At 32.3% G+C, this 24,179-nt stretch overlaps 1 pseudogene across 1 annotated transcript; it reads right to left on the bottom strand.

The window, feature by feature from the left end:
• Nucleotides 1-7,303: 7,303 nt before the first annotated feature.
• LOC149544898 (uncharacterized) lies at nucleotides 7,304-9,500 on the bottom strand (annotated as a pseudogene). The gene has a single exon (XR_016355076.1). The product of XR_016355076.1 is annotated as an uncharacterized LOC149544898 (transcript).
• Between the last annotated feature and the right edge of the window lie 14,679 nt (nucleotides 9,501-24,179).

Here is a 24,179-nt window from a genome sequence, read left to right as displayed (position 1 = left end):
ATAGGCTTAGATTCTATAATGCATAATGATTCAGTCAAGTCCTATTTTTAGCTCCTTCCATTCAAAGATTCTCTACAATGTAATCATTGAATGCAACTATTCATTTTGAAGAGGCCTATATTTGTAATTTTTTGAGAAGTTAATAAGATCGACAAATTATTTTGTGGGTGAAACCTTGTAGTTGGGACTACTATGTGTGAGTGTAAGTCTACATTTCAATTTTTTTGTTCATTTAGTTATTGTATGATATTTGGGATGAATGTGTTGTAACAAAAAACTGAATGATCACAAATAAACTTGGTTTTATTTCTTTCATCTTAGTGGATTGTAGGCTTTACTTTTCTCAGCATAAGTATTATTCTTTTCTCTTGTGTTGTGTACATTAGTTCATGTGTGCTTAGTTGATTGTATGAGAAGTCCAAAATTTGATTAATGAAGTAGTTGAAAATAGGACAATCTAGGGATTGTCAAATCTTAGTTAATTCAACAATCTGGGAATTTCCCATCTAGTCATTCCTTCCCCTCTCATGCTGTTGTAGCTAGTCTTGCATGATTCCATTCTTGCATTCGAGTTAAAATAAATTGCATATTACGTGTTAGTCTCCATTTTGAAAATTGCCTATGTTGTTTGAAGTGTTAAACAATCTGGTTGTTGGCCTTTTCTCCTCTCTGGTTAAGAGCATACCCCCAAAAACTCAAAAACAAATTCATTGCAAATCTTGCATTTAAAAGAGAGTTGTACCTTTCAATTTAGGGGTCTTTGATAGATTACTACATTGACCCATTCTGTTGTTAGTTGCTTTGTTTTCCATTTTCCATTGGGAACTCTAAGAGTCAAGCTATAAACCATAGAACTAAGGAAGAAAAACTGTTAACCAACACCTTGCTATCCTGCTCATCTTTGTTCATTCTACCTATTAGTGTTCAGTTCTAGTGGTTGTTGAGATGCAATTGCTACTAGTGTTGATCGAGTTATTCAGTGTTGGCCAAGTTACCCAATATTGATTGAGTGCTTTAGTGGATGAGTGTTTCTTCACACATCAAGTGAACCTAATGTTTGTTGATGCTCAATTTCTTCTTTGAATGAGTTTGTCTTTGATTGGTTCTTAGTATGAGCCAACTAGTGTATTCAATTTGGATTGTGAATTTAATGTAATTAATGATCTTATCTTGGGATGTGTGCAAACCATTTTGAGGATGAACTTCCATTATATAATGATCTAGAATCTTCTATAAGCCATTTTGGTAAGTATAAATAGGGGTGTTTAAGTTAGATTAGGTAGGCTTAGAGGCTGGGGGAGTGCAAAGTTGAGAAAGATGGAAGTCTGAATTAATGACCTATAAAAACTCTGTATCTGGAATTTCCTAAATCTTGTTGGTCATAACCTAGAAGGCCTCATAACTGAGCATGTATGTTGATTTCATGAAAGAATAAAGTATTTTTTTATTCCTTCTCTCCTTTGTGTTGTTCTCTATGTTTTTTTCTTTTGTTGTGTTTAACTAGAAAGGTGATTGGATAGTTAGGTGTGCCTCTAGCCCTAGATTTTCATATCCTCCTTGTATCACAATTACATCCACAAGCTCAAGCATTCATGTGCTCAAGTCCCAAGTTCTCAAGCATTCTTCAAGCATTCAAGACATTCAAACATCTCTCCATTGAAGGTTAAGGATTCATGTATTCAAGCTATTGAAGGAGTTTATGCAAGATTTGTCATTCCAACGTTCAAGATCTCCCTTCATACATTCAAGATCTTTTGTTGCATCTTCTACATTCATCCTCTGAATATCTACATTCATCTACATGCATTCCTAAGGATAATTTCAAGCACATTCATTGATGAAGGTTTTGATGTCGCTTTGATTTCCTTTCTAGGGTTTTGAAGTTGAGTCAAAGGCTATTACATCTACATACTTGATAATATTCCAAATTCACTTTTATGTTAGATCCATCATTACTACTTGCAAGCATTCTATCTTTATTTCAATTCAAGGCTAATTCTTAAACCGACGTTTGATTGAAGCAAACTAATGATATAATCATTTCTAACATTATCACAACTAAAATTAGGGAATGAATGGTGTTATGCAATGCTCCTATCATCTCCATACCCAAGTTATATTCTTGATGACAATCATGGAATATGTTGAACTAAATATCAAAATGAACTAGTGTGATTGGAACTTCTAATTCTATGTCCAATTATTTTATTGTTATAATCTGCTATTTAGCTATTTGTTAGACCTAGAAATATGATCTAGTTGTCTTCTTATCTTACTTCAAGCTAATTGGATATGTGTTTGTTCATCTAAGGACAAAAATTTAAACTTATTTCTTATAGTGGTCCACACATTAGATATCTACAACACATTACAAGTTCATTAATTCATATGACAACAATGTTTTAGATATTATATTAGTTGTTACTCTCATGTCTATTTTATGCTTCTCAATTTGATTGTGTAAAACTAAACTTTGAACATTCACATTTTAGGTCACACTAAATTATCAATGTTAATCTCTTATTAGAGTTGAACGTTTGTTGTGAAAATGAAGAATAAATGGGGAATAGAAGAAAAAAAACATATTTTTAACCCTATAAATTGTGGACATGTTTTCACAACTTCTATAGATTTTTTTCTTACTACAATTGTAATATTTTGGAGTTTTATCCATTGAAAGAAAGATTAACATCCTTTTATTATTCATTCACCACATCAAACTTAATCAATCAACATTTGTCGCTAAAAATAAAAGTTCTTTACATGTGTACAATCCCAACTTAAAAATTTATTTTCTATCTACTCATTGTTTTTAAATCAAGAATTAGATTTTATCTTCTCAAAGACTATTATTTTTTTCTTTTTACATAAGTACACTTAGAATATGTCTACAACTCGAAGACAATGCTCAATAGTGTATTCCAAATTCACAAAAATTACAACTTAGCAATTATTGTTTCTTTTTACACAAATACACTTCAATAATCTCTACAACTTAAAAAACAATACTCAATCATGTATTCTACATTTACAAAAACAACTTTATATAATTATGAACTAATATTTAAACCCATGCCATAATATAAATCTCCTATTGAATAAATTCCTCTTCTTTTACTACCCTTGCAATTTATCATGTATCTTTCTCTTCCCACATTTCTCTTTCCGTTTATAATTGGCTGCATGAATATACATGAAGATCTGATCGCCGACATGAAGATTGAAGGCATGTACTGTATTATCACATATGAGAATGACATTATTGTGCATAATTGCCTCATGGACATGTATACAAAATGTGTAAAGATGTGCCTCATAATGTCGTGTTTGACTGTGTTGTCAATTGAACGAGGTAACGAATATAAATTAGTTAGCATACTGAATTCTCTTCCCTCCAACTTCTTCAATATAAAAGAGCATTTGGTCAAGCTTTCTTAGGAAATTATCTGATGATTTAAACTACCTAGTCTCAGAGGAATGTTGTCATTGGACACAAGGTCATTTAATAGCAAATGTATTTAGCTTCATTGTTTGTCTCAGTCCCAAGGAAAACAAATCCTACCTTTTGAATAAAATAAATTTCCCACTTTGGAAGGTTTTTGATATGCATTGCTTCATTTATTATATTTTTTTGGAATACTCCTAGCTGAACTTGAATTTAGTTTTAACTTGAGCCAATCTTTGACATAGCTAAACTTGTGGTGCCTTTATCATATATCAATGGTGTGACACACTTTGTTCCCTACAAAATGGTCGAATGAAGAAGCACGGGAAGCTTTTCTTTAGTGTCAAATGCAGTTTACATGGGTTTCATATTCAGTTCTCTTTGAACAAGGGCTCTGGAAGAGCAGGAGTCCTTGCCTTTTGATTGGCTGAAGCATAAATGTGATGTAGTTAATTTTGATCACAGTTTGTTAAGAGGTGATTTATCCCAACTCAGTACTACGCTGTAATCTGTTCTGCCGCTGTTAGATTTGAGGCTTAAAATATATATAATCATGTGCTTATGTTTTCACTTTTTAAAAGCATACCTAAGCACACAGTGAAAGGCAAAGAATTAGGTATGTACCGATTAAAAAATAAGACATTGCTAGACTTGAAAGTAATGTCTTCTTTCAAGTCTTGCATTCAACTTCATATCAAAATCAACATCAACAAAAAAAAAAAAAATTATTGTTGACTATAATGCAACCCAAGCCAAATCAATTTAACTTAGAAATCAAAATACAGTTCAACATTCATTGTGCACTTATTTTTTTTCAATTTTACATAGAAACTACCTACATAACTTCAACATTAATTATGTTCTTCATTTTTTGATTGCTTAAACCAAGCACAAAAAAATGTGAAAGAAACTAAAAGCAGGGGATATTCACATTTTCTTTTAGCCTGCAACTATACAAGGCAAGGATACCAGACAAAGATTTGTCCAACCTTAGAAGCAAACTGCAGTTCATAGAAGCAATCTCGTCATGTGGGTAAAATATTCTAAAACAAATTCTGGTAGAGAAAGTGATGACAGTTAGGTCCTCGGGCAGTGTTGAAATTGAGGTCTGAATCAACTAAACAAAGCAACACGATGCTATATCCAACCCATATGGTGCTCTTAATCGAAGAAAGTGAACAAGTGAAATACCTAAGAAAGGTGCAATTAAATGAAAATCAATAACTGCCAGGCTGCAGATTAGCAAAAGAAAATATGCAGAAGTTAAAATACTCATGTTTGATATGTCATTTCACAGTGAGGAGGACATTTTCAGTGAGAAATCAAAATATAATTGCATTGTCATATTCATATGCAGTTATTTCCTAAGATCTTAATATGAGATATGAGCAAATTCATAAAATACAATTTCCTTTCTAGCCCGGCTTCCTCCAGCGCTCAGCTTGAAAGAAAAAATATACTTAAAGGAATAAATAGGAAGTAACAATTCAAAAACAATAGAAAGCCCTTGAAAATAATAAGTGATGCTAATAGTAATAATATCACAATGAAATTTAACCTTTACAAATTGTAATTACTTCCCTCTATGCACTTGCAGCAGGGAACTATTTCAAACTGTACACATTCAGCATGCGAAAAGAGTTTGGTTTCAAATAAAACAACAAAATGACCTCAAACGATGATATACTATTGCACAATAGTCCCTTAGAATCCAATATTAAGAGCAAAGTTAGGTTTCAAAAGAAACAGCGAAATGACCTTAGTTTCAAAATACATAGGGAAATGACCTCAACTGGTGACATTTCTCCACAATAATGTCTAATTCCAAAGTTTAGATCTAGTTTCAATCTGAAAAGAGAAGCATAGCTTATAAACATTTTCAAAAACCCAGAAACCCTATACCTTCCATTACTAAATTGATCAAATATACCCTGCGGTTGAAATCAAATATGCTTTATCTGAATTCAGCAACAACATTTATTTACAAGAAAATAAAACATCCACAATTGTCTCACGTCTAGATCAAACCTTAAACTCCACTCAACGATCAATTAAAATAGCTGCTAAACCAAACCAACTGAATATATGCAGAAATTGGGCTGCGCCTACATTGAAGGCAGAATCGCCGCTTTGGATACTGAAGAATGAGACCTACAATTTACAATTTCTTCGATAACAATTTTATAGAATCCATCAATAAGTTCGATAAGGGTTCTTCAAAAAGGGGAAAATGTAAAAGGGTGCTCGAATAGAGAAGAAAGGGCAAGTTGAAATGACATAGTTTCCAGCTTTGTCTGGTAAAAAATGGTTGCACAAAGACCTTTAGGCTATACAACCAAAACAGAACAAATACGCAATTGTTTACAGGAAAGGTAATCAGTTATTTTAAAATAGAAATGCAGAGTTATTTCCATGAATCGCAAACAGAGAAGCACTAATCTTTATACAAAATATTTAGCACTCTGAAATTAAGGTTTTTCTAAAGGGGAAGAGCTTGAGTCGCCCAATTTTATCACATGCAGCCTTTGTTCAAGCCCTCAGAATAATCAAATAATCCAAACTGCACCTACCTACCACCTATCAGGAACATTAAAGTCACACGCATCAATAGTTGGCTTTGATGGCATTTTTTATTTCTGAAAGTGTATATGGAATTCTAATAAACTATGAGTTTACATCAAATTCTAGAAAACTGAAAACACTGAAAATCTAGAATAGAAATTGTTGGTGTTAAAATCTAAAAGCACTAAAGAATTAGAACATAAATTAATGGAACATTGTAAAAGTGCAACATAACATTACGGTTTGAAGGATTTAGGAGCCATTAGGGCAAGTGATTATAAAGAACCATCGGCTGAGAGGGGCTTCAAAAATTGAAGAAACCAATAATTTTGATGTGCTAACACAGAATTTTCAAAAATGTGAGAAAACCGACAATTTTGACGCACTCGCACAGAATTTTCAGAGATATATGCGAAGTCAAGCAAGTCCAAGAAAAACAACCGATCACAAGATTACATTACCTGTATAGTCATTTCTTTATTTAGTTCACACTATCGCTAATTAATTGTACAAATTTTGACTACCATATATACGCGCAATTTCAAATTCAATTTTTTCCTTTGTCCTGATTCAAGAAAATACTGCAAATTGTGGAAATATCAAATTTATTACTGTTTCTTTATTGGAGATGTGGGCACAAGACCAATCATCCACGGAAATTGTAGTAAAGACCCATAAAAATCATAAATATTATAGGCATGCTTTACAATCACTCACTGAATCTTCATCATTTGACAATTTTCATGTTGCTGTGTTTTTTGAACGAATTCTGGAATGTGTACAAAGGTAACTAATAATTTAAAATAGCATTTAAATAAATCTTCTTCAATTCAAAGCAAACCTATATTGCTTCTACTGGTAGTTACTATATTCAACTATAGAGAGTTGCCTTCTTTCTTCAGTTTTTTTTAAATATTATGTGATGAATCACGGAGTGTGATCTGAAATATTGATATTAAAAATATTCACACAATCTAATTCAAAAATTATAAAAGTATATTATAACGATCTCCATTTTTTATACAACAAATATTATATACATCAATCATAAAAAGGAGAAAAGTGACAATACCAAGAAATTTGTATTGGTTTTATGCACTTCCATTACAAACCATTGTCAACAATAAAAGCATAGCCCTGACACCATGTTGTAAACTACTTTAGTCAAATCAAAAAATTGTTGGTCTGCATGAATTTAATTCTTAGGGTAGTTCTAAAATCTACAAAACAACAAAACAAATATATATATATATATATATATATATATATATATATATATATATATATATATATATATATATATATATAAGTATATAATTTAGAATAATCATTTGAATACCTTCAAAAAACTACAATATATTTGTATTGATTAACATCAATAACAATATAAACTTTCATATTGTCAAATTGTGAAGTTGAGGGAAAAAGAATTTCAAGACCAAGTCAACTCCCTTGAAGTACATATGTCCCCATTTCCTTTTCAATACAAGAGGTAAAACCACTGCTGCAAAACCTGCTCCGTAGGACAGTCCAACTCCAATCCAATACCACACGCTTTCTTTGCTCTCATTTTCTTCATTAATAAAAGTAGAAAGAGGAGGACTTGGAACAAATTCTGGCCACTGACATTTCTTTGCAAGTGGACATCCCCATAAATTTGGATTATTTAAATATGACAAATTAGTGAATGTTGCCATGTGCCCTCCTTGCGGTATACTCCCTGAAAGTTTGTTGTTGGAAAAGTTGAGAGCTCCCAAATAACTCAAAGATCCAAGATCTGGAATGTGTCCTGAAAAGTTATTTCCTGAAAAGTCTAATGATTCCAACCAGCTCAATTGTACAATAGTATTTGGAATTGTACCATTAAGATTGTTCATAGAAAGATTGAGCACCTTCAAGCCCTTCAACTTTCCCAAACCAAAAAGAATATCCCCATTCAATTGATTGTTTGAGAGATCAATGGATACCATATTGGAAAAAATATATGCATAGTCCTCATCTCTGCCTTTAGAATCCATTTTCAATCCATTCTTATACATGTACCAGACTGACGTTTGTGAATTTTGGTCTCTGAAAGTTGGAATGTTATATGAATAAATTGGAATGAAGCTAAATTCTTGGTGTGGTTCTACCATCATTGCTTGTAAATTGAAAATGCCACGTGGCATAAACCCTGATAGCTGATTTGAGGACAGGTCCAAAACTTGAAGGAATTCTAGCCGCACAATTTCATCAGGAATACCACCTTCAAAATTATTCCTCCTCATTACTAGCACTCGCAGCTTCAAAATATTTCCTATTGACTTTGGTATCTGACCTGTCAATAAATTCTGGCCAACATCCAAAATAATCAATTGTGAACAGCTTGATATGGAAGGGGGGAATGATCCACTGACCTTGTTATTCCTTATCGATAGTGACTGCAGCAGACTTAGGTTACCTAATTCGGATGGCATCCTTCCCGTCAAATTATTATCCCCACATTCAAGACTTGAAGCTGTAAACAATGGGCTATACTTGGAGGGATGATTCCATTCAAATGGTTATTTACCAGATTTAATATTTCCAGTGCACAATCACCCTGCAGTGGAGGAATAGTTCCCGTCATTGAATTGTTATTTAGCAACAAAATGTTCATACTAGACGGCCAAGTTGATGACAGTTGTCCATTAAAGGCATTGTTCGACACATCCAAGACGCACAAGCCATTCCAAGCTGAAGTGTTTAACAAAAGGTGACCTTGGAGATGATTTGTCGTGAGATTGATGTACGTAAGACTCATATCTAGTAGCCAAGTTGGAATTTCTCCAACAAGATTGTTGTCAGCTAATTTCAACCATTGAAGTGAGAACTGAGTAGATATCCAGGACGGAATTTGACCATCCATCTTGCACGATGTCAGAAATAAGTACTTCAACTGAAACAAGGGAATCCAGGTGGGGCTGGAATTAAATACACAATTGGACAGACTCAAATACTCTAATTTGCTAAGGTTGTGAAAGAAAACCTCTGAAATAATCTGACCACCATTGAGATTGAGAGAGAGCCATTCAAGTGAAGAGGGTAGCTCTGGCAAAGAGTTCCTATAACTGAGTGTGTTCCCCTGAACATTGAGTCCTGTAAGGGAGGACAACTTTGAGAATGTTGAGGGAAGAGTTCCATTTAGCTGGTTGTCGGAAAGATCCAAGTCACGTAGTGAAGATAGATCTCCTAAGAACTCTGGAATACAACCACTCAACTTATTCCATGAAAGATCTAGGTATTGTAAAGAAGAGAGATTAAAGAGAGAAGGGGGAATGCTTCCTGTGAGTTGATTGTATGGAAGATACAATGCTGTGAGAGAAGACATGTTTCCAAAGAACAGTGGAATATTCCCACTCAACTTATTGTAAGATAAATCTAGTCGTGTGAGAGAAGACATGTTTCCAAAGGACAACGGAATGGTCCCCATCAAGTTATTGTAAAATAAATCTAGTAGTTTGAGAGAAGAGAGTTTACGTAGGCAGTCAGGAATGGTACCTGCTAATCCACAGCCACGGAGGTGTATGATTTCAAGAGAAGCGAGGGTGCACAAGCTCTCGGATATGAAACTTCCACTGCCAAGTAAGCGAATCTCAACACTGAGTACATGAAGGGTGGTGTGACTGCAGTTAATGCCATCCCAGCGGCAGCAATCGACTCCCTCCTCCCACGATGTCAGATTGGTGTAGGAATAGGAATGAGAGGAGTAGTTGAGGCCTGTCTTGAATTGAAGGAGGGCTTGTCGCTCCCTGTGAATACATCCGCTGCAGAAACAGAGAAGAAACAGGGGAATGGTAACAAGAGCAAACAGAAATGAAAATGAATGGGCCATGATGATGATGAGAGTGAATTGGCAGGGTGAGGAGAGGGGAAGAGATTAAAAAGGATGGAGGCCAACAATTTCGTAGAAACGTGCGAAGTCAAGGCAGTCCGTGAAATACAAGTCTTCAACATAAAAAGATTATAAATTTCTGATTATGATTGCACATTTATTGGATTAGGTCATATTAGTTGGGGTAGTTGCGTGAGTACATCCCCCCGGACTTGAATTTTGATATTTTTCGTGGTACGAAGTATGGAAATTGTGGAAATATGTTACAAGTGGAAAAGACGTCTTAAATGAAAGACGAGGCTTGTATTGACTGGACTTAGACGATTAAAAAAGGACTGAAGAGAAGTTAAAAACATTTTATCAAATTCATCATTTCAATCTTAATTCATTTTTGCATTAGACTTAGGGGGACTCCAATTGTATCACAATTCCTTTTAGTAATTTTTTTAATAGTAAAATATATATTTAAAACAAGTGCAACATAGTGGCGTGGTATTTGTCATTATAGTTAACTCTATTTATTTTGACTTAATGGAATATAAGTTGTTATTTTGTTATATATTTTTAATAAATTTAATTTAGTTGAATGTACAGTTAGAAAATTATTGTACAAACTAAGAGAATTCATAATTAATAAGTTGTCTAAAAATTTGAACTTTATATTTATATATTTGTTTATAAGAGGCTAACTTTATGTTTTGTAAATTTTTAAAAATGTTGTTAAATTATAATATACTAGATAGCAAAGGTCAATTAGGAAAAAAATAATTTAATTAATTTAAAAATAAAAAATAGACCTTGTCTCGGAAAAATCTAAAGTGCATTTTTAAAAATAATTTTTGAGACTTCATATTTATTTTTTCAACCATTTTCATATAATGTGTTTACAAAATAAACTAAGAATTAATTATCTTTAAATAATCATATGATAAAATATGTCTAAATAATATAATCTATAAATTAGCCAAAAAAATCCAACATTGAAAAAGGGGCTTCTAACACCAAAAGAATTTTGTCAATCATATAATTTTTTTATTATATAAACTTTTAAAATAAATTTAAAAACTTTAGAAATATTTGAGTTACTTATAATTAATTTCTCATAATCGATGAAAATTAATTAGATTTTGGAAAAAGTGAATGCAATAGTATATTCCTACGAAATTTATTATCTTTATTTTTAATTTATACCATAAAAAATACTTAAATTCACAATGTTCTTTTTAAAAATTATTTAGGTTTAAATAATTTTTTTAAAGGCAAAAACATTTTAGTTTAAATATTTATTGAAAATTAAATTTAATTATACATAAATTTTCATAAAATAAAATATATTTCAAATATTTAAGAAATTAAATAATGAAAATATGTATTAAATTAAACTCATTTAAAAAACATTATAAAATTTTAACTTCCTACAATAGCATTATTTTAAGAAGAAAATGATGTAGAAAGATGTCAATTGACCAGTTGAACACGCAACATGTCAGGACATTGAAAAAATTAAAAAAAAGATCAATGATGGATGGCATGGCATTATCATGGTGATAAGCACATAAAATGTCACATCTATATCCATTTGTTATAACACTTTACCCCATGGTTTTAATATATTTCCAAGCCATTTCCATACATTAACTTGGTTTATGAAGCATTAACTATGATTAATGATTAATGATTAAGCATTAACTTGGTTGATGAAGCATTAACTTGGTTTATGAAGCATTAACTATGATTAATGATTTATTGATTAACAATTGCATGTGTAGCTAGTTGATGCTGGATTATGATGATTTATTGTGATAAATGATTAACATTGAATAATAATATTCTTGAGGTGTTTAACATGTTGTTTGTGAGTTATTTGTGTTGTTCATGCAGCTGGAAAGAAGGAGAAGCAAGTTGACACTTGTCAATATTCAACAAGTGCAGGAAATGAAGATAAAGTTAAAAGTCAATTTCAGAAAAATAATCACATCTCACTCAATTCTTAATGAAATTAAGAATGGCTTATGGTTTTGGAAAGCTGAAAACAAGGAGAATAAACCCTTTTGAGCGTTTGAGTTGGTTCGAAATAGTTAATGAGCACCACATATCAAAGGTTGGTTGAGAAAAAAGTGGCATGTTTTCAGGCAACATAAAACCACTTTCAGAAAAATGACCATAACTTTCACATTTCTTAATGAAATTTAAATTTTCAAAATGATCTAGAAAGGTGAAAAGGAGGAGCATAGCATGGTAAAGTGGTTTGATCTAATTTTCAATAATGAAGGAGAGCCATGCGTTTGAGTGGACTGTTGAAAATGTGGAACTGAAATTCAGCACACTTTGTCATTACTTTTGTAATAAGATTCTTCCTTGTTTAAAAGAATGATGGAAAACTTGTTAGATCTTTGTTAGGGAGTTAGTAATCTTATATATTCAAAATTGTAATCATGTATTTGGTAGAGGTAGAGGTAGAGGTAGAGAGGTAGAGAGATGCATACATACATAGAGACATAGGCAAATTAGATAATATACAGTTCCTGCAGCAACTACTGTGCAGTTTCTTGCAGCCATTACTGTGTATTTAGATTTATTTCTAACATTGTTATTTTGCAATGATAGAATAACTTGGAGAGTTTTATGGTGCATATACTTTGCAAACTTGTTTCAAGTATACGTCTTTGGGTTGATAAGATTAAATGCACCTCATAGTGGGAGAAATAGTCCTTAGTTTGAATATATTATTCCTAAGCAAGGCCTAGTGCATGACTATGATACACCTATTGTGAGGTACACATGGCATGCAACATCCAGCCAACGAATTTTGTGGCTGGATAGCCACTGCTGGCTATAGAATTGATTATTTATGGTCTATTAATCCATACATTCTCTGTCTATGCTTATGTCTATGTTTATGCTTATTTCTCTATATGTATGTGTGTATATATGTGTCTATGTCTATTTATGTTTAAATTCTTATATGATGAGTGTTGTCTCTTCGACATTATCTATCACAGATCAAGGTAGATGGTCTTAGAACTAGTGTTGCATATCTAACAGTGTTGTACATCATGGCAGTTCAATAGTTGACAAATCTATTTCTTTCTAGATTGAATTTTTTATATTCCCCACTTATGTGTGCCACATGTCTTTCTTCCCCAACACATTGGTGAAGGATTTGATCAAAACAAATCCATAAAGCTCGAAGAATACCTGCATGTAAAAAACCTATCACGGAAGAAAAAGACGAGAGGAGGCAATGGTTTTGCTCTGAAAATATGCAAAATGTATTCTCAGAAATGAAAAAGACACAAGATAATTACAAAAGATCAATCCTTATAGAAGGAGATCAAAACCTAGAAAGGGTAACCTAAAAGGTAAATGCTATTTAATAATTACTAATTAATTATTAAATATGAATAAAAAATGTGCATAAGGCGAAATCTTAAGAAGGGAATAAAGAGAATTTAATAAATTAAATTAAATTAACACTTTACTCTAACACGCCGCCTTAAGATGAGCAACAATGCAGAAAGAGCAAGCAAACTACAATGCAATGCTAAAAAAAAACTTGGGTCCCAGCAACAAGGCCTGATGAGGTACCCAATCACCACTAAATCTCTATGAAATGGAGAAATAGAGAAAACTTAGTGGAAAAATATCTACTTCAAAAAGAGAAAGCATGGAAAAAAAGGAAGGAAGGACTAATCACTAAGACCCCCCAAGGACAACTTCCTTCACCCCAAGCATAGAACGTAGCTGAATATACTGCGAGATGCAAAAGGTTTTGTGAAGATATTTGCAACTTGCTTAGCAGTAGGAATGTACTCCAAGCTCAAGGTGCCATCCTGAATGAGATTCCTGATGAAGTGCATGTGAAGCTCAATGTGCTTGGTCCACTGATGCTCAACTGCGTTGCATGAAATGTGTATAGCACTCTAATTTTCACACCATAGAAAGGTGCCCCAAGAGAAAATCCAAACCCTGTCATCAACTGTCAAAGCCACAAAACCTCCTGACTAGCCAATACAACTGCCCTGTTTTCTACCTTTGTGGATGATAATTTGCATGAGCATGTTGCTTCTTGCAAGACCATGTGATAGGACTAGAACCAAGATAGAATACAAAACTAGAAGTAGACTTGCGATCATCAATATAAATAGCCCAATCTAAATCTGTGAAACCATGTGAGGATCCCCTAATGTGTAGTGAATGCCATAACATGTTGTACTTCTAATATACCTCTAGATACATTTGGAAGCTTTCTAATGACTCTCATGAGGATCATGGGAGAATTGAGAGACGAGTCCAACCACAAAGGAAATATTAGGACATGTGTGTGTCAAGTACAACAAACTACCCACAAGCTGTCTATATAAAATGGAATCCACTGTAGGAGTAGAGAAAGTGGTAGATAAAACAACACTTAAGTGAAAAGGTGTGGGGGAAAGCTTGCAATCAAGCATACCAAATCTCTGGAGCATGTCAAGAGCATACTTCTACTGGAGTATGGTTATCCCATCTAAAGACTAAACAACCTATAGGCCCAAAAAATAGTGCAAAAGTCCAAGATCTGTCATCTCAAACTGCTCTCTCAATGCTTGTTGAACACCCTGTATCATGGAGACTAAGCTTGTTGTGATGATGAGGTCATCAACATAAAGCACAAGTATCAATAAGTCAACCCCATGATGCTGAATGTAAACTATAGGATCAGAATGACACTGAGTGAACTATGAAGCAAGCAAGAAAGAATCCATCTTCTCATACCAAGTCCTAGGAGCCTATTTCAAACCATATAAAGACCTTTGGAGCCTACATACTAATGAAGAGTCTTGTAAAAAACCATGGGGCTGCTCCATGTAGATCTCCTCATGAAGGTCTCCATACAAAAAGGCACTCTTCGTGCCCATCTGAAAAATTGTCCATCCCTGTGAAGTTGCAAGAGAAAGTACAAGGCAAATAGAATTCATCCTAGCAATAGGGGCAAAGGTCTTAGAGTAATCAATACCCTCAACCTATGAAAAACTCTTTGCAACAAGATGTGCCTTGTACCTATCAATAGAACCATCTGCAACATACTTGGTACGGTACACCCAATGACACCGAACCAACTTTCTTCCTTTTGGAAGAGGACAAAGATCCCATGTGTGGTTCTTCATCAAAGAAGAGTACTCCTCATCCATAGCCCTATCCCACTCTAAGTGTCATGTCACCTATGAAAAACTCTGAGGATCATTTGAAATGACATGACTCAAAAGGCCATTACCAACAATCTAAGCACAAGTGCGATGAGTATCTGTAGGATCACCTGCCAAAGGTCCAATTGCATCAAGAGTATCACAAGCCCACTTGGACACTCGCAGAACATCTAGTGGAGGTGGTGAAGGGATATCAATATCTATATCTTCCTCAAAGGATGTGTAATCCTAGAGAGGAGTAGAGGAAGTACTGGGTAGTGAGGAAGAAGCTGGAGACAGAGGATCCATCGAAGGATAACGCTAATCAAACTGAACATCTCATCAAAACAAGACATCTCTAGAATCGGGATCAAACAACCTATACACCTTCACATCCTAATAGTAGCCAACAAAAATGAGTGGTCGACTCTTCTTCTTCATGGCTTTCTGCTGAGCATCTGGAATAAATGCCCAAGCCTGACTATAAAAATGCAAAAAGTAGAAACATCGGGCTTGACATGAGTCCAAGCCTCCTCAGGAGTCATGTGTTGCAATACCTTGTGAGGCATCTAATTCTAAATATAGTTGGCACAATTAATAGCTTCAACCCAAAATGAAGAACTCATAGATCTAGATTGAATCATACAATTGACCATCTCTTGTAATGTCTTGTTCTTTCTCTCCACAACCCCATTCTATTGAGGTGTATAGGGAATAGAGAACTGATGTTGTAAACCATGCTCAGTGCAAAAATCTTTGAAAGATAGATTCACATATTCCCGCCCATAGTTAGTGTGTATACGCTTGATAGAAATACCAGACTGCTTCTCCATAAATGTCTTCATGATTTGAAATGAATCAAAGACATCAAACTTCTACTCAAAAAGTAAACCCATATGCATCTAGAGAAATCATAAATGAAGGTGAGCACATGTCGAGCACCTGAAAAAGATAGAGTGGGAAATGATGTAATACCATTGTGTATCAACTCTAATGGTGCCTTAGCACGTGTGGATCTACCTGTTAGAAAAGGATCTTTGTGATGTTTTCCAAGTGCATAGTACAAGAGATTTGAGGTAACCCAATCACTAGCTCCTTTGTACTCATCTGCTATAGATATCTATAGTTGACATGGCCAAAATTCTCATGCCAAAGCTTCCTCACTTTGTCTAGATGAGCAATGGGAGAAACACTTGTAAAATCAGATCTCTAAAAGCCATCAAACTGATATAAGTGAGATTGAAGATCAACACTCCTTGTAGCAATAACCAAGTTAGGATCATGGAGGTCTTGAATAACCATATCATGTGGTGAGAACTCAACTATCTTTCTAGAGCCTAAATGAAAAATCTGAAAGACAGACAGTAGGTTCGTAGAAATAGCTGGAACCAAGAGAATATCTTGTAGTGAACCACCTTCTCAAGAGATAGTTCTTGAACTTGTGACTGAAAGCTGAGAAGAATCACCAACTACAATCTATGTAGTAACACTTTGAGCAAGTGAGGTAACCAAATTAGGTGAGTGTGTCATATGATGGGAAGCTTTCAAATCAAAAATCCAAGAAGCTATAGAAGACAATGCTCGTGCAGAAAGAGCATGTCCTTTCCCTGTAAGTAGAGGTGGAGGCTTCAGAGAAGCAATACTGGAATGCTACATGGCCTCCTCTAATGCCTCAAGATGTTTCCAACACCTCAAAACTAAATATCCTTCCTTTCCACAAAAATTGCAAGGTTCATCTATGTACTTCTTAGTCTTGGAGGAAGATTCACTAGACTTAGAAGAATCACCCTTCTGAGAGGGCTTCCAACCATCTAATTTGGGAGAAGGCTTGGAGGAACTCTCACTACCTATTGAATCTAACTTATGCTTTAGTTTTTTCTTCAAATTTCCTTTAGATGTTTGAGATACCAATGCATTTGTCTTAGAACCAGTCATAGTATCCAACTGTGTAAGCTTTGACTGCTCTCTAGTCAAGCAATCACAAAAGACCTCAAAAGTAGGCATAGCAAGTCTATTCCCCAAAGCATCTTTGGTCGAATAGAAGGTGGAAGAAAATATTTGAAAATTTCCTCAAAGCTTAGAGAGAATCAAATAGATGTACTCAACATCAGTCTTCATCTTTCCACAACCTTGCAACATAGATCTCTATTGATTAAACTTCATCAAGAAGTCATTAATAGTTAGAAAGGAATCGGTTACAAGTGAGGTTAGATCTACCTCTATCCGAAGTGCCCTGAACTCATTCACAGTACCAAAAAAGCCATGAAGCTTGGTCTACATTTCTAGAAGAGTATTGCACCCATCCAAATGAAACTATAGACTATCTGATACCTATAATGCAATCAATCAGATTGCCTCATTCATTTTGTTTTGATGTTGCATGATCTCATAAGGCATCTAAAAAATAGGCAGCATGACATCTAAACATGACCACAAACCTTTGCCCAAAGAAGTTGAGTCATCAAGGTCTTCCAAGTGTGGTAATTGTGAGTGGTTAGAAGTTCTAGAGAAGAAGAGGTCTCGACCATTGTTTTAGAAGGGGTTTTAAAAGTTTTCTGATATGTTTATATAATAACATAAAATAATATAAAAATGCCCCCCACAATGCAATAACCCAAACCCCAACTTACAAATAGAATGTGTAAATGAGTGAAGAGTAAAAAAGCTTTAGAAATGAATCACAAACACCTGGTACAAAATACTGGTCAAATGACAAAGAATTTGGAAAGTGCTAGAGAAGAGCTTTCCAATGCTTTTTTGGAACGAAAAATGAAGCTATAATGAAGAAGTTATGCCCCTTAGAAGATAGAAGTTATCAACAGACTTGAAGCATAATAATGGGTAGTAAATTAGAAAAAAATTTCCAAAAATATCTAGTTCATCATGTCTGTCTCAAAACCAGCTTTCTGCCGCTTCTTTTAGATCTAAAAAAGACCTTCGTATGCTCAAGATATTGTGAGAAAATCGACAAGACCCCCTGAAGCAATACAAAATTATTATTTTTTAATAAAAGAAAAATGATTTAAAAAAATTGTTAAAAAAAATCATCTTTGGTGAGTGGTGGCAGAGTGGTGTCCAGGCGACGGAGGGCAAGGGAGCCACTAGTGGAGCGAGGCCATGGTGGCGAGTGGGAGGCGCTATTGCAGTGGTCGATGGTGCAGTTTTTTAAACCGTAGGCCACTAGTGGTAACCACAACAATGCTAATGTTGTTAGCTAATCACGTTGGCGGCCGCTAGCAACTTTTTAACCATGGTGGTGCCACAAAGGCCTTTTTTGCAAATTCTTTTAAAAAAATATTGCCTTGGAGTGCATGCAGAGGTTGTGCGACCCTGCTAGGCAAAACATTTTTGCCTCTTGGATCAACATTGTCCAAAATTGACAAACTTTATATGAAAATGGGGGTTTTGACACTTTCTAAATCCATCCGTATGGTTTTCTTGGCCTCAAAGTGCTCCAAAAATTAGAGACCCCCTATTTTCACAAGAAATACCTGAAAAACTCTAGATCTATTCAATCAAACCCTTGTTCTCATTTTTCTCCAAATAATGAACAAGCTATAGCAGATCCAACTCTAATACCATGAAGGATTTGATCAAAACAAATTGACAAAGTCTGAAGAACACTAGCATGTAAAAAACATGTCACATAAGAAAAAGATGAGAGGAGGCAAGGGTTTCACTCTAAATATATGCAAAATGTATTCTCAGAAACGAAAAACTCTAAATATATGCAAAATGTATTCTCAGAAACGAAAAAGATACATGATAATTACAAAAGATCGATCCTTATAGAAGGAGATCAAAACCTGAATAGGGTAACCTAAAAGGTACAAAAGGTAACCTAAAAGGTAAATTCTATTTAATAATTACTAATTAATTATTAAGTATGATTGCAAAAGGTGCATAAAGTGAAATCTTAAGAAGGGAATAAAGAAAATTTAATAAATGAAATGAAATTAATGCTTTACTCTAACAATTGGTACATCTAAAACTCAAATCACTCTCAGTTTTCCATTGTTGTCACTAATTTAAAACATTTTTTTGTTGCTTAAAGAATGTGCAAACAAATAAATAGTTGATTGCATTTGATTTATTTATGTAATTTCAGATTTTTTTTGGGGGAAAAGTGTTGAATGAGTTCAGTAAATTTGAATATTAGTTTCGAATATTATTATTATATTTGAATAATATGAAAATAATAGTTTGAAGATGCTTAATTACATTAATGGAGCATGTTTAAATGTTTAATTAGTATTATCTGAACAAAAGAAAATCCTTGAAAAGGATAATACAATATTGTGAGGCTCCAAGGTTAGTGATCTATTTATCATGGAAATCCAATTGCAAATGATGTAAGATTGGATGTCACAGGATTAAAAACAAACAAGAAATGGTGGATCCTTCAGAAAATGATAAAGATGGTTATGATTCCCTTACCCCCCCACAAGTGTAGGAACAAGAGAATAGAGGAGCTATTATGCTACTCACAAAATAAACCATGCATGACAATGATCCCCAAAGAGGAAGGCCAACAACGTTACATGGTGTAGAGCAACACAATGGGGACTTAAATGTTATTTAAAGAAATCATGATTACAATAAAGCTTATCATAAGGAGATATGTGAATAACCTCATTATTAATGAGCTTTGAATATTGTAATTTAAAGGTTGACTATTATTAGTAGAGTGGTCATGATAATGGTGATACATACAAAATGGAAGATTCATTAGTTTTTGACTATTTTTCATTCTACGTTTAGGCCTAATAATCACCTTAGCACAAATGATTATAGGTAAAATTATTTCTTGATTAATAGGATAAGATATGTTAGATGGTGAAGGAGAGTACATGTGGAAAAAGAATGATACTCAACACTTTTTCGCACATGATTTAAGCACACATCCTAAATCATAATCAATAATGGTGTAGAAAGAATATGCATGCCCTCCCACCCCGCTCGCCTAAGGGCATATGATTTCCTTGTTGTTATTTACAAAACCATTCTTGACAAATCTATGATAACAAAGACCAAAACAAGAATCCATATAACAAGGTTTGATAGATTCCTCATAAGGGGAAGTAGCAACAAAGTTATTAGAAAGAGGAGTTGTGGCAAACTTGGTGTGAAATCTAAGGATCTCCAATGATCTCCTAAAAGGACACTTGCTAAACAAGGATTACCATTAGATTCTTGATCTTGTCTCTCCTCAACATTTAGACAACTATTTGGGTTAGTATCCACATGAAGAGTGTACATCACATTATTGTAGATAAACTTGACTTTTTTATGAAGAGTTGAAGGAATAACATGGATAGCATGTAACCAAGGTCTACCCAAAATAAGGTTTTAATTAAGAGGCCCAAGCATAACATGAATAGAAGTATTCAAAATAACAAGACCTACTTTGATAGGTAAAGTGATGGTCCCTAAATTTTTCTATGAAACATTATCAAATCCATGTATAGGAACATTATTAGGTTTGATATTTGAAAGATCAAATTAATTTTCTTTTAGTATATCAATGCTACATATATTAAGCCCATAACCATTGTGAAATAAGGTTCTATGAATGAGGATTACCATTGATAAGGAAAGCTACCATAAGAGAATCATAGCAATCTTGAATCTCTTTAGGAGGAAAATCATCACAAGTAAACACAATTTGAGGTGGGATAGATGTAATATTCATGCATTGTAAAATGACATTGATATTATCTTGATTAGGATGTTGAGTTGGAAGAGTGACTAAAGATTTTTTTCAAGGCTTCATGATATGTAGGAGAATTTTGAAAAAATTTCCAAAGAGAAATCTTGGTGGGGGTATAATATAATTTCAAGACATAAATAATTTATCTAATTTATTTTAAGAAGTAAAATTTTATAATATTTTTAAAGATAAATTAAATATTAAATTTATATGTTAAGATGATTAAATTTTGATATAAATTATTTATTTATATTTTAATTTATTATATATTATTTATTTTCAGATTTTTATTAATACTTTTTAAATAAAGATGATATGATGACAAATCACCTTTTAAAGCTTTGATATGATGATAGAGTGGGATCCAAAACATTGATTCGAAACACATATGAAACATAAATGATATAAATGATATGTTTTATTCTATGTTAATATAAATTATTAAAAACTTATTAAATGTTAAGAGTGATGCATAAAATTAAACCAATTTAATTAAAAAATATTTTAATGAAGAAAAATAAATTAATATTAAGTTGTATTTGTAACATTCTTATATCTAATTTTATTTTCTATGTTTTAAGGATTTTCTTTGTTTTTAATTGGCTTGTATTAACCAATAAAAAATAAACAAAAATAAAGTGTTCTCGCATAACTCTAAGTTGATGTTTGTTGTGGTGTATGCATTTTTAAGATACTTAAATTAAACTAAAAGTAGGATTATTTTTTATAAAACTTCACTTTTATATTTATATAATTCAACATATAATTATATTCACATATTTGTATATTGTAAATAATAATAAAAGTACACTTTAGAATATCAATATCTTATTTCCTTACAAAATATTTATAAAAATATATCTAATTATCTAATTATTTAATTATTAAATATAATTTTATGTACACTTTTATTTATAGAAAAATCTAAAAACATAACAAAAAAATATATTAAATATATTAAATTTTAAAACATTATGTATTAAATGAGTAAAAGTAATCAATGTAAAATTAATGTTGAAATTTTAGCAAGGATCAAACTCTCGGTGCAAGATTATCTTTCATGGGTAGCAAAGCATCTAATGGAGTTGGATCCACATAATCTAAGATAATAAGCACACCAACACATTTTGAACTAGAATGTCTATTTAAAATATGTTGTTTCTTCTTAATTTTTATAACATTTTCATATATTTGAAAATGCAAGACATAAATAAGTTTAGATAATTGAATATATATATATAGTGTACATTTGTTTTACTTTAGTGAAGAAAAATAGAATAATGATGAAATTCACCATTTTTACAACTATACAATCGATCATGACAAAGTTAAGTGATAGAAAATAATGAGAAATTATATATACATCAAAAAAAAAAAAATAGTGTTTAAAAATTGAAAACATAATAATAAAAAATAAAAAAATCTTATATTTTTTAATTTTCTAATATTTAATAAATTATCCTCAAAATGTATACACCTAACATTTTATCAATTTCGGCATTTCAATCTTAATTCATTTTTGCATTAGACTTAGGAGGACTCCATTATATCACAATTACTTTTAGTAATTTTTTTTTTATAGTAAAATATATATTTAAAAAAATAAGTTTTTTTAAAAATCTATAAGTAAAACATATATTTTAAAATGATATTGTCAATTTATTATCTTTATTTTTACTTTATACTATAAAAAAATAGTTATATTCACAATGTTCTTTCTAAAAATTATTTAGGTTTATATAATTATTTATAAAGAAAAAAACATTTTAGTTTAAATATTTATTAAAAAATAAATTCAATTATACATAAATTTTCATAAAATAAAAATATTTCAAATATTTAAGAAATTAAATATTGAAAACATCTATTAAATTAAACTTATTTGAAAAATATTATAAAATTTTAACTTCCTAAAATATAAGTTTTTGAATAAAAAATTTATTAGACAAACTATTTATATCACTTAACTTGAAATAAAAAATATTACTCATAAGGAATGCATATATATTTTTTAAAGTTAAAATGTACAATAGCACTAGTTTTAAGAAGAAAATGACGCAGAAAGTGATCGATTGACCAGGTGAACAAGCAACATGCTAGGACAATACCAATGATGGATGACATGGCATTATTATGGCATGCAACATCCAACCAATGAATTTTGTGGCTGGATAGCCACTGATGGTTACAAAATATATTTATTTATGGTCTACTAATCCATACATTCTCTGTCTATGCTTATGCCTATGTTAATGTTTATTTCTCTGTATGTATGTGTGTACATATGTTTCTATGTTGATTTATGTTTAAATTCTTATATAATGAGTGTTGGCCTCTTCGGCCTTATCGGTCACGCATCAAGGTAGACGATCTCAAAACTAGTGTTGCATATCTGACAGTGATGTACATCATGGTAGTTCAATAGTTGACAAATCTATTTCTTTTTAGATTGAATTTTTTCTATTCCCTACTCCCATGTACCATATCTTTCTTCCTCCACGCATTGGTACATCTAACACTCAAATGAGTCTTAGTTTTTCATTATTGCCACTAATATAAAGTGATTTTGTGTTCCTTAAAGAATGTACAAACAATTAATAGTTGATTACATTTGATTTATTTATGTAATTTTAGATTTTTTTGGGAGGAAAATTGTTGAATGAGTTCAGTATATTTTATTTTTTATTTAATATTTAAATAGTATTTTATTTAATATTTGAATAATATTAAAATAATAGTTTGAAGATGCTTCATTACATTAATGGAGCATGTTTAAATGTTTAATTAGTATTATCTTAACAAAAGGAAATCCTTGAAAAGGAAAATATAATATTATGAGGCTCCAAGGTTAGTGACCTGTTTACCATGGAAGTCCAATTGTAAATGATGTAAGATTGGATGTCATGTGATCAAAAAAAAAACATACAAACAAAGAAATAGTGGATCCTTGAGAAAATGAGAAAGATGGTTATGATTCCCATGCTCCCCAAGTTAGGAACAAGAGAAGAGAGGACCTATTATGCTACTCACAAAGAAAACCATGCATGACAATGATCCCCAAAGAGGAAGGCCAATAATATTACATGGTCTAAAGCAACACAATGGGGACTTAAATGTTATTTGAAGAAATTAAGATTACAATAAAGCTTATCATAAGGAGATATGTGAATAACCTCATTATTAATGAGCTTTGAATATTGTAGTTCAAAGCTTGACTATTATTAGTAGAGTGGTCATGATAATTGTCATACATGCAAACTGGAAGATTCATAATTTTTTGACTATTTTTCTTTCTATGTTTAGGCCTAGTAATCACCTTAGCACAAATAATTTTAGGTAAATTGATTTCTTGAATAATAGGATAAGATATGTTATATGGTGAAGGAGAGTAGGTGGAAAAAGAATGATATTCAACACTTTTTTGCACATAACTTAAGCACACAT

Source organism: Cupressus sempervirens, chromosome 8 (assembly GCF_028749045.1).
Source record: "Cupressus sempervirens isolate cs-2001-9-10 chromosome 8, ASM2874904v1, whole genome shotgun sequence".
Lineage (NCBI taxonomy): Eukaryota > Viridiplantae > Streptophyta > Pinopsida > Cupressales > Cupressaceae > Cupressus > Cupressus sempervirens.
Note: the sequence above shows the minus strand (reverse complement) of the source record. Positions and strands in the feature narration are given on the sequence as shown.